Source organism: Maylandia zebra, linkage group LG8, assembly GCF_041146795.1.
Source record: "Maylandia zebra isolate NMK-2024a linkage group LG8, Mzebra_GT3a, whole genome shotgun sequence".
In the NCBI taxonomy this organism is placed as follows: Eukaryota; Metazoa; Chordata; class Actinopteri; order Cichliformes; family Cichlidae; genus Maylandia; species Maylandia zebra.
Window position 1 is genome coordinate 910,538 of NC_135174.1, and position 12,550 is coordinate 923,087.

Here is a 12,550-nt window from a genome sequence, read left to right on the forward strand (position 1 = left end):
CAGGAGAGGTCATCAGAGATCTGCACGCCCAGAAACCTCATGGAGTGTACCCTCTCCACACAGCTCCCGTGAATGTAGAGTGGGGCCGGGTCTGCTCTGCCCTTCCTGAAGTCCAAGATAAGTTCTTTAGTTTTCGTGGTGTTCAGTTGGAGGTTGTTAACTGAACACCACTCAGTCAGTCTGTTGACCTCATCTCTATAGTCCGACTCATCCCCCCTTGAGATGAGTCCAACCACTGTGGTGTCATCCGCGAACTTTATGATGGTGTTTGAGAGATGGGTAGGGGAGCAGTCGGATGTGTAGAGCATAAACAGGAGGGGATTCAAAACACATCCTTGTGGAGACCCGGTGCTGAGTGTGATGGTGCTGGACCGGTGGGGGCCGAGTCTGACAGACTGTGGTCTATTTGTCAGGAAGTCCTTGATCCAGAGGCAGATGGGGGTGGAGAGTCCCAGGTGAGACAGTTTCTGGACCAGGATCTCCGGGATGATATGATTGAATGCTGAGCTGAAGTCCAGAAAGAGCATTCTCACATAGCTTCCTCGGTGCTCCAGGTGACTCAGCGCAGTGTGGAGCGCTATGGTGATAGCGTCCTCGGTGGAACGATTTGTCCTGTCGGCAAATTGGTGGGGGTCCAGAGTGGGAGGCAGACCGGCCCTGATGTGCTGACAGACCAGTCTCTCAAAGCACTTCATCACTACAGGCGTAAGTGCAACAGGCCTGTAGTCATTTGGGCTGGCCACAGCTGTCTTCTTGGCGATGGGGATGATGGTGGAGGTTTTGAGGCAGGGCGGGACGGTGTTTGATGACAAGGGAAGGTTGAAGATTTTAGTGAAGACTCCGGTCAGTTCGTCAGCACATGCTCTGAGAACCTTTCCATGTATTCCATCAGGACCTGCCGCCTTCCTGGGATTCACTGACCTTAGAACACACCTCACTTGATGCTCCCTGAGTGTTAGTGTGCCAGTGCTGGGGGTGGGTGGAAGTGGTGTGGCAGCTGAGGGCCTGGTCGTCTCAAAGCGGGCGAAGAAACAGTTTAGATCCTCAGCCAGCGAGGCATCAGTCCTAGATGTCGCCTGGTTATTGCTTCTGTAGTTGGTAATGTGATTGATCCCCTGCCACATTTTTCTGGGGTCGTTGTCAGCAAAGTGATCTTCAATCCTCCTCCTATAGGCAGCCTTAGCTTTCCTGATGCCTCTACTCAGGTCTGCCCTGGCTGCCCTATACGCAGCCCTGTCCCCTGACTTGAAGGCAGTGTTGCGGCTTTTTAGGAGGGATTGCACTTCGCTATTCATCCAGGGTTTTTGATTTGGAAACACCCTGACCCTTTTGTTGACGGTGACATTGTCAACACAGTTCCTGATGTACGAGAGTACAGTGTCCGTGTACTCCTGGAGGTTGTGGCTGGAGAATAAATCCCATACAGTTGTTGAGAAGCAGTCCTGCAGTTGAGAAAGGGCTCCTTCAGGCCAGGTTTTTATTGTCTTCGTCTGGGGCTTTGTTTTTCTCAGCAGGGGGGTGTAGGTGGGAGTGAGGGACATGCAGAGGTGGTCAGATCCAGCCAGGTAAATGGCCTGTATTTGTGGGGGAGGGGTGTCGCTCTGAAAGCATGCTTGATGTTTGAATAGACATGGTCCAAAGTGTGTTCTCCTCTCGTAGCAAAGTCCACAAACTGGACAAATTTAGGAAGCACAGTCTTTAGGCACGCTTTGTTAAAGTCGCCGGCGACAATAAAAACCCCATCGGGGTGGGCAAGCTGTTGTTTGTTTATGGTGTTGAGCAAGAGGCTGAGAGCTGTGCTAACGTTAGCATCCGGCGGTATATAAACAGCTATCACAATAACTACTGTAAACTCCCTCGGGATGTAAAAAGGTCTGCACGAGACTGCCAGAACCTCCAAATCAGGAGAACAGTGTGTGTGAATGATCCTGCTGTTACAACACCACTCGTTATGCACGTAAACACATAGCCCCCCTCCTCTGCTTTTACCTGAGTTGCTGTTTCTGTCATGCCGGTGTAGCGTGCGGCCTGCTAACTCGACTAATGGGGTGCAACGAAGCTTTCATTGTGGACTGGCTAGATACCTTCTGCATTCAGAAAGAAAACAAGAAGGGCATACACCATAAACAATAATAACTGACAAAAATAATGAGACAAGAAATTAAAGTAACAAAATAAGTGCAAATCAAGTTTCCCTGTGTTGCAGTGTAGCTGAATGTTTTTCAACAATTTGATTTACGGTAAAACACATACCAAATATTTCCAGCCAAGGTTTGTTTCAATCTTCAGCATGTTTTTCCTGCCATTGTCTTGAAACTGTTTCATCTGTCCCTCTCATTTGATGCTGTTTACAAAAACAAAACAGCAATATTGTAAAGGGAAAAGGGAAAATGAATTTAATGGAGAAAAAAAAGAAAAAAATATTATGACCTGAAATCTCACCATTTCCTGAGAGTCACAGGTCCTTTGAGTATCCTTATGGTTTCTGCTCAAATTCAGTGTCTGAAAAGGGTAGGAACAAAACAAACCTTTTTAATCATAATAAAGACAAAATAAGATTTAGAGAAAGACAACAAAGAAATGTGTAAAATATCTTCTTGAATCTGTTTACTTTACTAACCTTGAAAGAGACTCTTGGGTCTTAGCTGTGCCACCACCCTTAAACCTTAAAACAGATGGAGACGATATGCTGGCCTGGCTTGAAATTTCCATATTTGGTGCTGTAAAACAATATCACAAACAATAGATTAATTGTACTTTTTGGACAATGGCCAAAGCATAATAGAAAAAACAGAAAGCCCTTCATGGCTATTGTGCAATGAAATCATAATCCGGTTGTTCAGTCTGACGTCACTAGCCGTGTCTGGGTCTAAACTCCGCTGCAGGTCCATATATCAAACGATCACTGTGGCATTACTGAGAGTTGAAAAACTGTCTAAAGTCTTTCATCTAAAATGATCAGCGTTCTGCTCTACCAGGTGTAACAATTGAGTTTAACATCCAGGCATCCATGAAAACGGAATTTATGACATTTAACAGAGTTAGAAGTTAGAAGCTAGCGAGCTAACTCCCTGCTATCTAAATACCATATAGCATGTCCTGACTGCGGGGTTTTGGAAACAAATTAAAATGTACAGCTCTGCTATCACTTCCAACATAAATGAAGACAGAAAACTAAACAGCAGTGACGTTTGTAGGGTTACTGAAGTTGGGCTAGCTGGTATATAATGATGTGCTACGTGACCGCTAGCTAACACAGCTATGTTAGCATAATATAAACAAGCTAACTTTTTTTCCACTGGATAAAAGTTAACGTGAGTGTTCTCGGTGGTCAGGAACAAATGTAATCGCATGGCAGGATGCTGTAAAAGGACCAAACTTCAGCCAGGAGAACAACTGAGATAATCCATCCACAATACGAGGTTAGTCATTCATATACTGCTGCATGGGGTGGGCTGTAGTTACATCCTAAGGTTTTAAAAACTGAGCTTAAATAAATGATTAGCGGTAATAAAAGCCGAGGGAGGTCAACAGTGATCACTGACTGTTTTAGGAGCTTTTTGAGATCAAATAGAAGAAAATACATAACATTAAACATGTTAACAACACAAAAGCCATATTAAACGCAGACTACTTTAGACCCGGAAGTAGGATTCGTCGCGTCATCACTGAACAACCGGATACTTACTGGTTTGTTTCTCAGATGTCTCCACTCCTAATGATTGTAGTGCCTCCAGTACAATTTCAAGGATTGAGGCAGACAGGTCCGGCAGCACCTTAGTAATGGAACTCCTTATGCTGTCCCCCATTTCCAAGATGTCTGATAAAAGAATGTGAATAAAGGTCAATTTACACCAAGTGGTACCTTTGGTCTTAAAATATGAAGCTGATCTTGCTTGATACTACACTTTTATACAGTGTTTCGTAAGTACCAAACTAACAGCACCATTATTGTGACAGCACACTGTGTTTTAATGGAACCATTTGGTACCCATACTTCATGTAAGATGTTAATGGATAGAAATCAATTAAGTCAATGATGTTCACACACTGCATCTTTTCTTTTTCCTTTCTCACTGAGTGCAGATGATACTGAGAATGGTATTCTGTCACGTGCACCGACACCAGAAAATAAACACTGTCATTCTTAATCAAAATGAGAACTACTTCACCAAACTCAACAGAGTCAGAGCCCCCTGTGACAAGGAAGTGTCCTTTCTTGTACTGTGTTCCCTTGTACATCATTTCTACTGTGACCTTTGTATTGGTTTCAGTAAAGTCAAACATTTGAACTGCTTCTTGAATGGCTTTACTGTACAGCACTGAGTAAAATGGAGAACCATCTTTGACTTTCAAGACAGATTGACACAATGACCCTGCTGCAAGATAGGCTTGAAACATCTGATGTCTTTCAGAGAGTGTATGGCAGAGGTTTTTCGAAATTTTTCAGATTTATGGCACACCTCTTGAAATAACTGTGCTTACTTTCAAAGTGCATTGTCCATAATCTTATCAGTGGGCCAAATTTCAGAATCAGTGCTGGGTAATGGCGTAGAAAATGGTGTTTTGGTCTCAGGTTGCATTCTGGGAACAGAGCTTTTCTTGACTCTAAATATTCTTGAATAAGAATATCAAGATATGCTACCTGAGCCACTGAAATTTTCTGAGCACACACCATGTCTACAATATCTTTCAGCTGCAGAGTTAAGTTCCACACATCATCTGTGGGGTCTGTCACTATGTCACCAACTATGAGAGGCAGCAGTCGGAGGAAGTTCCAGTTCTGTATAGCCTGTCCTGAGAGTTTAGCTGCTTGAGGACTGACCTCAGATGGCTTTGTAGAAGCATCAGAGGCATGGTAACTAAACTGTTTGATGCGTCGGTTCAGAGTTGAGTAAGTGAACCATGCTTTTTTCTTTATGAAGTATTTCAGATACAGTGCCACATCATAAGCCAAAACTCCCTCAAAGATATCATGACCTAGACATGGTGGCAAGCCTGGCATACAAACGTTGAAGTATTTCAGTGAATTGAACACTGACCTGAACTTCACTCCTTCGACGTCTGGTGTATTGTCAATCTGGAGGCGATCAACAGCAGAGTTGTAGTTCTCTTTGGTATGTTCTGGTCCACACAGATTTGGGTCAGCACCCTGAAATTCAGATTTCGTTATCAGGTAGTACCTGCAGAAGTACTTTGAAGAACTAAAGTTTTCAGTGAAGCCACCAATACAGTGAGAACCCAGATTATCACCAGCAATGCAATACAAAGTTCCTTTGACTCTAGTTTCATCTGATGCAACAATCCCACTGTCCTCCAATTCTTTCAAGTCTGCCAGTAATTCAGAGAACCCATTAGCATGAACAAACTCTTTAAAATCTTTCTCCCTGCACAGTAAGACAATCAGAATCAGAATCAGAATACTTTATTCATCCCGAGGGAAATTAGGGTTACAGCAGGCAGCACGCTAATGGCGCATGCGCACTTACAAAGGAACCTTCTGACCAACTTTACACAAACATCACATTGGGCAGACATGTCAGAAAGGTAGGCTGATAGGAAAAAACAACGAAAATACACTACATGAGGTAAGAGGAGGAGAAAAAAAACTCCACTCAGACTGAGCTCCTAGTGGGAGAACAGTTTGATAACAGAAAAAACACCTCAGCACAAAAGCACATGACTATCAATACACCATAGAAACACAAGACAAGCAACAGGGGCGGGTAAAGGGTAAGAGAGAGCCGGTGTAGACAGCGCATCCGGTCCTGCAGCATCTGTGCTGGTCCAGTTGACTGCTATCTTCCCCGGTAGGGCACAAGCATCGAAGGCGTTGGAAAGGGAGGGGGGATGAGTGAGTGCTTATCAGTGTAAGTGTGTGTGCGTGTCCATAGTTTAGCTGAGACAGTGTCCTTCGGCCTATCAGACTAAGTAAACAGTCCTCCAGCCAATCCAGGTGTCCTTGCATGGGAATAGCCGTAACACAGTCGTTATCAGGGAGTGATTGTTCGGCTCCAGCCTTGGGCCTGCAGCTGGCGCCGTGATGGGGATCCGCAATGTTTATGTTGGTTTTGTTAATTTCCATGCGAGCAGCCCAGGAGAACTTTTCAGGCTGCTCTTTAACACTCCGACACTGGCCTCTCGATCTCCCGTTGGAGAGTCGCGAGCCTCCCCATGATGGTATCAAACTTCTGTTCCATGGTGTTATCGTTCTTTTGATTCTGAGACCTCACAACTGCAGTGATCCGTTCCGCGATGTTTTCCAACTGTCGCTCAAGGGTCTCATTTTGAGCAGGCCTCTCTCTGATGTTTCCCCTCATACGCTCAATGGTGTTGTTTTGAGCCTTCACAGCAGCTGCAAGCGTCTCCAAGGTGTTGACCATATTACGTTCGTTGTGAGAGGTTGCGCCTCGTTCCATTTCGATTCCAGCGGGCAGCCTTGGGGGGGGGTTGAACAGCCGGTTCCGCTCTCTTATTTCTCCGATAAACCAGGGCTAAGCCAACTCCGATCAGCATGAACCCTGTTATCACGGTTCCGAATAGATAGATATCTTCAGCGTCCTCGATCGACAGTCCCGCCAGGCACATGATCCTCCAGTTCTGCCACCCGTCCATCGTGTATCCGGCTGGGAAAGTCCCTCCAGGGCACTCAGGCTCTCCCGAGCCCAGATTTCTCGTTGAGAAAAGGGTGTCAATAGCATTCAGAGACCATCCATCCATTCGCTTCCGCTTATCCTTTTCAGGGTCGTGGGGGGCGCTGGAGCCTATCCCAGCTGTCATAGGGTGAGAGCATTCAGAGACCAGTTGATCAAATCCATAATTCTCTTTTAGGTTTTAGAGAACGACAGTGTGAGTCTATTCCAGGGAAAGTAATGCACACAAGACAAGACAAGGACATAGAGGCTAAGCAGGGAAGATAAGGGTGAGGAGGAGAGGAGAAAAGTGTGACCGCCTTCGCTGAGAGCTAAAGAAGACAAAAAAAAAAAAAGAGACATGTGATCTGTGTCTGAGCGTACATGAAGTGGCAAGTTTGCCACTGATGCATATACAGCTAATACCTTGTGTTTTGTCCTTGCAGAGCCTAAAGGGTTAACGACTTCAAAGGCATCCTGGTAGAGTACTAGCTTGAGACATGATGGGTTTTGACCAAAAAAATCATTTTATTTAAAACAGCTTACTATCAGTTATGTCACACAGAACATCAGCAGGAGGCTCAGTAGAGGGCTCTTCTGATTTCTGCCACAGATCAGACTCTAGCAGACATCTCAAAGTCTCTCTTAAAGGCACATAATAGGCAAACCTATCTTTTCTGTTTTCATCTCTCCCTAAAAATATTTTCTTTGGTTCCACATAGTTGAAGGCTTTTTTAAAGATCTGAGCTCTGGAGTGCACTGTCCTCAATGGCCCGGTATGACATGCAGAAAAAAGATCATAGCTTTTGACAGACTCGCAGACTTTGTTGATGTCCTCCTCTGATAATGATGTGTCATCTTTTAACAGTGATGCAAGTTTACCCAAACTGTATGTCTGTCCCAACTCATGCATGTTCTGCATTGCCTCCACAATGTTCTCTATGGTTGAAGGAGGCAGTAGAAACTGACCCTGCAATTTTAAGTAGAATAGTGAAACGTTTCTCAGAAAAAGATCACAGAATTGAGGGGGCATTTCCATGTTATCTTCATCTGTAATAGACTGTGCAGCAGGCTCGGAAATCAAGGGTACAAAGTCATCTGATGTGGTTGGAACAGATGATGATTGACATGCAGACTCTCTATATAAATCACCAATGCTGCTGTCTGAAAACTCTGTGTTTACGTGACATGTGAGCAGTAAAAGATGATTTAACTCTAAAGGTATTTGTGCATCCTCTTACTGGACAAGTGACCACGTGTCCTTCCACAATATGGCTCTTCAGATGCGCTATTAACTCTTTAGAGTTCTGACACTGACGTTCACACATTGCCATTGCACATGTAAACGAAGAAACCACCGCCACACCAGTGACATGGGTGGGGGCAGAGTGTCTTCGGTAAAAATGAGCCTTAAACGCGCCATACCTGGTGTATGTCTGCTTGCAGCCTGCTTCAATACACCGAAAGAAACAACGTGGCTCATTCCGATGCAGTTTACAATGAAGCACGTAGCCCCTTGATGACTGAACTACCTTACCACAGAAATTACAGGTTAACATAACTCCATGTACTTTGGTAATTCCTCCCTAGCGAATTAAGCACGCCATATACAGAAACTAATCCAGAGCAATGCTTCCCTCGCGACAGTAATGCTAACTCAACTCACAAATGCTAACTAAATTCACAACCTCACTCATAAAAAACGAACTGCTAAAATTATCTATAAACGCTGGGCTGGTGGATTTTTATAACAGAGATAACTTGAAGTTGCATGTACTCACCTCACCTCGAACTAATTGTAAGCTGCCAGGATGTCTACAAATTCCGAAGATGCTGTGGTCCAAGCAGCAATAAATGGCGCTAATATACGAGTTCAAAACTGTGTCCGTTAGCGAAGCCAACTTGAGTGTCCTGCATGAAAAAAAGAGCGGTTGGCACACAGCTCAGCAGCGCGCCGCGCTATTGGTCATTTTCAGGTGACGTCATCCCGCAATGTAACGTCGCTCTTTGTTTCTTTAGGAGGTTCGAATTTGATCAGAAGTCACGTCTGCAGACCGCTGCAGCCATGTCTTGCCTTGCTCCCCCTTTTTTTGGTGAAATGGTTCGCTCATACTGCACAATGTTGCTACCAGATTTTTTTTTCTCTGCAATTCGAACGTAAAACGTCTGTACACAGTTTACCAGCAGTTTAGCTACCAATCAACAGCGATCACACAAATTCAAAATTTAAGGCCGACCCACTTAAGGTGGTCTGATAATATGGCGTGAAACACAACAACATAAAGTTGTTTTAAAATAATAATTAAAAAAGATTATTGAAATCAATTTTATTCACAACCATAAACTTTATTTTTAACATCTTCTTTTGCTGTTGATTTTTTTTATCAGAAGGTTAACAATGATATACTGCAGGCCTAACTTTTAATCTGTATATCAGTATCTGAATTTTAAAATAAAATAAAAATACTATCAGTTTTATTGTCTTTCACTGCTGATATTTGCTTTTTTTTTTTTTTTTTTTTTAATGGTATGTACTGGTTGTATTATTACGGTGGACCCTATTTTTTAACATCTTGTTTCTGTAAAAATGAATGTTTTTGTTTGCTTAAAAATCTACAGCTTTATACTGTGAATTCCAATGTGCACAACCCCAAAAGATGTAGTTTTACTCAAATAATACCGTAAAATCTAAGTTTTTCAGACATTTTCAACATTACAATATGTAATTATAAAATGTATGCATATTTATTTGTTTTCACAGAAAATATTTATAATTTCAACATTTTATTACAGTAAAAAACAAAGTTTTATCCAGTCTCACAATTAACGGTTATTCAATCTATTTAATACAGTAAAAGGAAGTTTTTGGTTTTACGCTCCATTACCGTTGGAATTTGACAGTGTTTTGCTGTATATTTTACTGACTTTTTTTTACAGTGTATTAAAGAATGATAAGGAGCATTTCCTGGAATAAAAAGACCAAACAGTGAGCTGGGGTTAGGGCTGTTCAGATGGCTTAGTCCTGAGTTAACTGTGCAGTTAACAACGCACTTACAGGCAAAAAACACAACAAATTCAAAATAGTTTTTCTCTTAGATTTTAGGAGCCGACACACCCACTGTCACAGTGAAATCGTCTGTTACAAGTTCAAGCTCAAGTTCAAATTTTATTCGCCACATGCAGTGGCAGGTTGCCCTGCAGTGGAATGAACTCGCCCCCTGACCTTACACACACACAACACAGACATCACATGGGGATACAGTCAGAGAACGGTTGCATTACAGAAAAAACACTGAAATGTACACTACAATGGGAAAGTACAAGAGGAAAAAAAGAAACTTAGAAACAGCATGAGAACAGGAAACAAAAAAACTCCTCTGCACATAAATGTCCACAGTACAACATTATAGAGCACGTGACCAGCAACAGGGTTGGGTAGGGGGTGAGGAGTAATCCCAGGCAACACAGCAGCCATCCTGCCACTGCGCCGACTCTCCAGCGCTGGCCCAGACCCGCCTCGTGTTCCCAGGAGGCAACAAGCATCGAAGGCATTGGAAGGGGACGGGGGATGTATGAGTGCTTATCAGTGTATGTGTGTGAGTGTCCAGAGTTCAGCTGAGACAGTGTCCTTCGCCCTGCCAGGCTAAGTAGTCTAACTGTCATGAATCGCTGTGCGGCAGGCAGGAGTTGGACCCAAAATGCAGGACTCACAGACTCGGGGAGGTGAACTCAAAACACAGCTTTATTTGCTGGTAGAACAAACATACAAACTAGACTAAACTGGGAAACCATAAACTAAGAACTCACAGGGAGACACAGGGAGATCCACACACAGCATGAGGGACGACGTCACGCCGAACAGAGGGAGACGCAGACAGAAATACACAGAGGGTTAACGAGGAAAGTGGGAACACACGGGGAACACAGGTGACACTGATAATCATAACGAGACAGGGCGGGGTGAACTGAACATGACATGTACGGGCGTGAGAGTCACAAAGTAAACAGGAAGTGCACAGAGGTTCAGACAGGAGGAGAGAGAGCACGGGGAAAACACAGACATAACGGGCTGGGGAAACATGAAACAACCACAAAGGGAGACGAGGGCTCATAAATACACAGGGCACACAGGGGGGAGAGAGAGAGCACGGGGAGAACTTGGACATAATGGGCAGGGGAAACATGGAATAAAACATAAGGAGAGACGAGGGCTCACAGATACACAGAGGGGCACACAGGGGGTAAAAGCCATGAAGGGAAAACACTTAGGGAACAACACAACAGGGCAACTCAGAAAACATGGCCTAAATAAGGAACAAAATACAAACATACAAGAAAACTAAGAACACTGGGCCAACATGGCCCAGGACCATGACAGTACCCCCCCCTCAAGGGCTGGCTCCCGACAGCCCAAACCCGAAAAAACAAAAACAGAAAACAACCCACCCAGGGCGGGAGGCGGGGGACCAGGACGGAGGGACCAGAACGGGAAACAAAAACAAACAACAGAAACACAGGAGCACATGACTATAGTCCAAATAAGGTTCAGGGGGCCGACCCAGAGCCCACAGGCACAAGAGTTCACGGGTCACACGGTCGGGGGGCCGACCAGGTGGGTGGCACAGGTGACAGAGCTGGTCCGGAGGCCGACCGTGCGGAAGGCAGCGGCGATGGCGAAGGGGGGGACAACGACGGAGCAGTTCAGGGGGCCGACCGCGCGGAAGGCAGCGGCGGCCCTCCAGTCTCAGGCATGCTGGCCATGGCCTGGTGGGCACAGGACCAGTCGAGGCAGGACCAGACGGTGGCGATGCGGGGGCCGGACCAGACGAGGTTGCAGAGGCTGAGGCCGGACCAGGCGGAGCTGCAGAGGCTGAGGCCGGACCAGGCGGAGCTGCAGAGGCTGAGGCCGGACCAGGCGGAGCTGCAGAGGCTGAGGCTGGACCAGGCGGAGCTGCAGAGGCTGAGGCTGGACCAGGCGGAACTGCAGAGGCTGAGGCTGGACCAGGGGGAGCACAGGCTGAAGCCGAAGCTGGGCCAGGCGGAGCAGAAGCAGAAGCCAAAGCTGGACCAGAAGCAGAGGCTGAGACCGGACCAGGCGTAGCAGAAGCAGAGGCTGAGACTGGACCAGGCGTAGCAGAAGCACAGGCAGAGGCTGGCCCAGGCGTAACAGAAGCACAGGCAGAGGCTGGACCAGGCGTAGCAGAAGCACAGGCGGATGCAGCCGGACCAGGCGACGACGAGGCGGTCGCAGGTGGCGGCTGGACAGGCTCCTCGGGCCCTCCAGCTGATGCGGCGTAAGGCTGAACGGGCCCCTCGGACCCTCCAGCGGAGACAGGAGGCTGAACGGGCCCCTCGGACCCTCCAGCGGAGACAGGAGGCTGAACGGGCCCCTCGGACCCTCCAGCCGACGAGGCGTGAGGCTGGACAGGCCCCTCGGACCCTCCAGCGGAGACAGGAGGCTGAACGGGCCCCTCGGACCCTCCAGCGGAGACAGGAGGCTGAACGGGCCCCTCGGACCCTCCAGCGGAGACAGGAGGCGTGAGAATGGAAGGGGCCCCTCGGACCCTCCAGCGGAGACAGGAGGCTGAACGGGTCCCTCGGACCCTCCAGCGGAGACAGGTGGCTGAACGGGCCCCTCGGACCCTCCAGCGGAGACGGGTGGCTGAACGGGCCCCTCGGACCCTCCAGCGGAGACGGGCGGCTGAACGGGCCCCTCGGACCCTCCAGCGGAGACAGGAGGCTGAACGGGCCCCTCGGACCCTCCAGCGGAGACGAGGAGGCGCTGGCTGGGCTCACTGGAACCCCCAGCGGACGAGGTAAATGGCGACACGGGAGCCGCGGAGTGCTGGATGAGCTCATCCGAGCTTCCAGCAGGAGCCGATGTAGAGCCAGAGAGAATTGGGACCCCGGGCTCAATG

At 46.8% G+C, this 12,550-nt stretch overlaps 1 protein-coding gene and 1 long non-coding RNA gene across 9 annotated transcripts in view; one reads left to right on the forward strand and one right to left on the reverse strand.

Moving 5' to 3' along the window:
- rbfox3a (RNA binding fox-1 homolog 3a) overlaps positions 1 to 12,550 on the forward strand; it is a 595,842-nt gene that overhangs the window by 429,732 nt on the left and 153,560 nt on the right. The window lies entirely within an intron of this gene.
- LOC112435236 (uncharacterized) lies at positions 1,622 to 8,654 on the reverse strand. The gene is made up of 7 exons (XR_013099763.1): positions 8,414 to 8,654; positions 5,043 to 5,152; positions 3,689 to 3,820; positions 2,621 to 2,720; positions 2,443 to 2,502; positions 2,254 to 2,344; positions 1,622 to 2,087 (listed from the first exon to the last, which is right to left on the reverse strand). It is a non-coding gene; the product is annotated as an uncharacterized LOC112435236 (long non-coding RNA).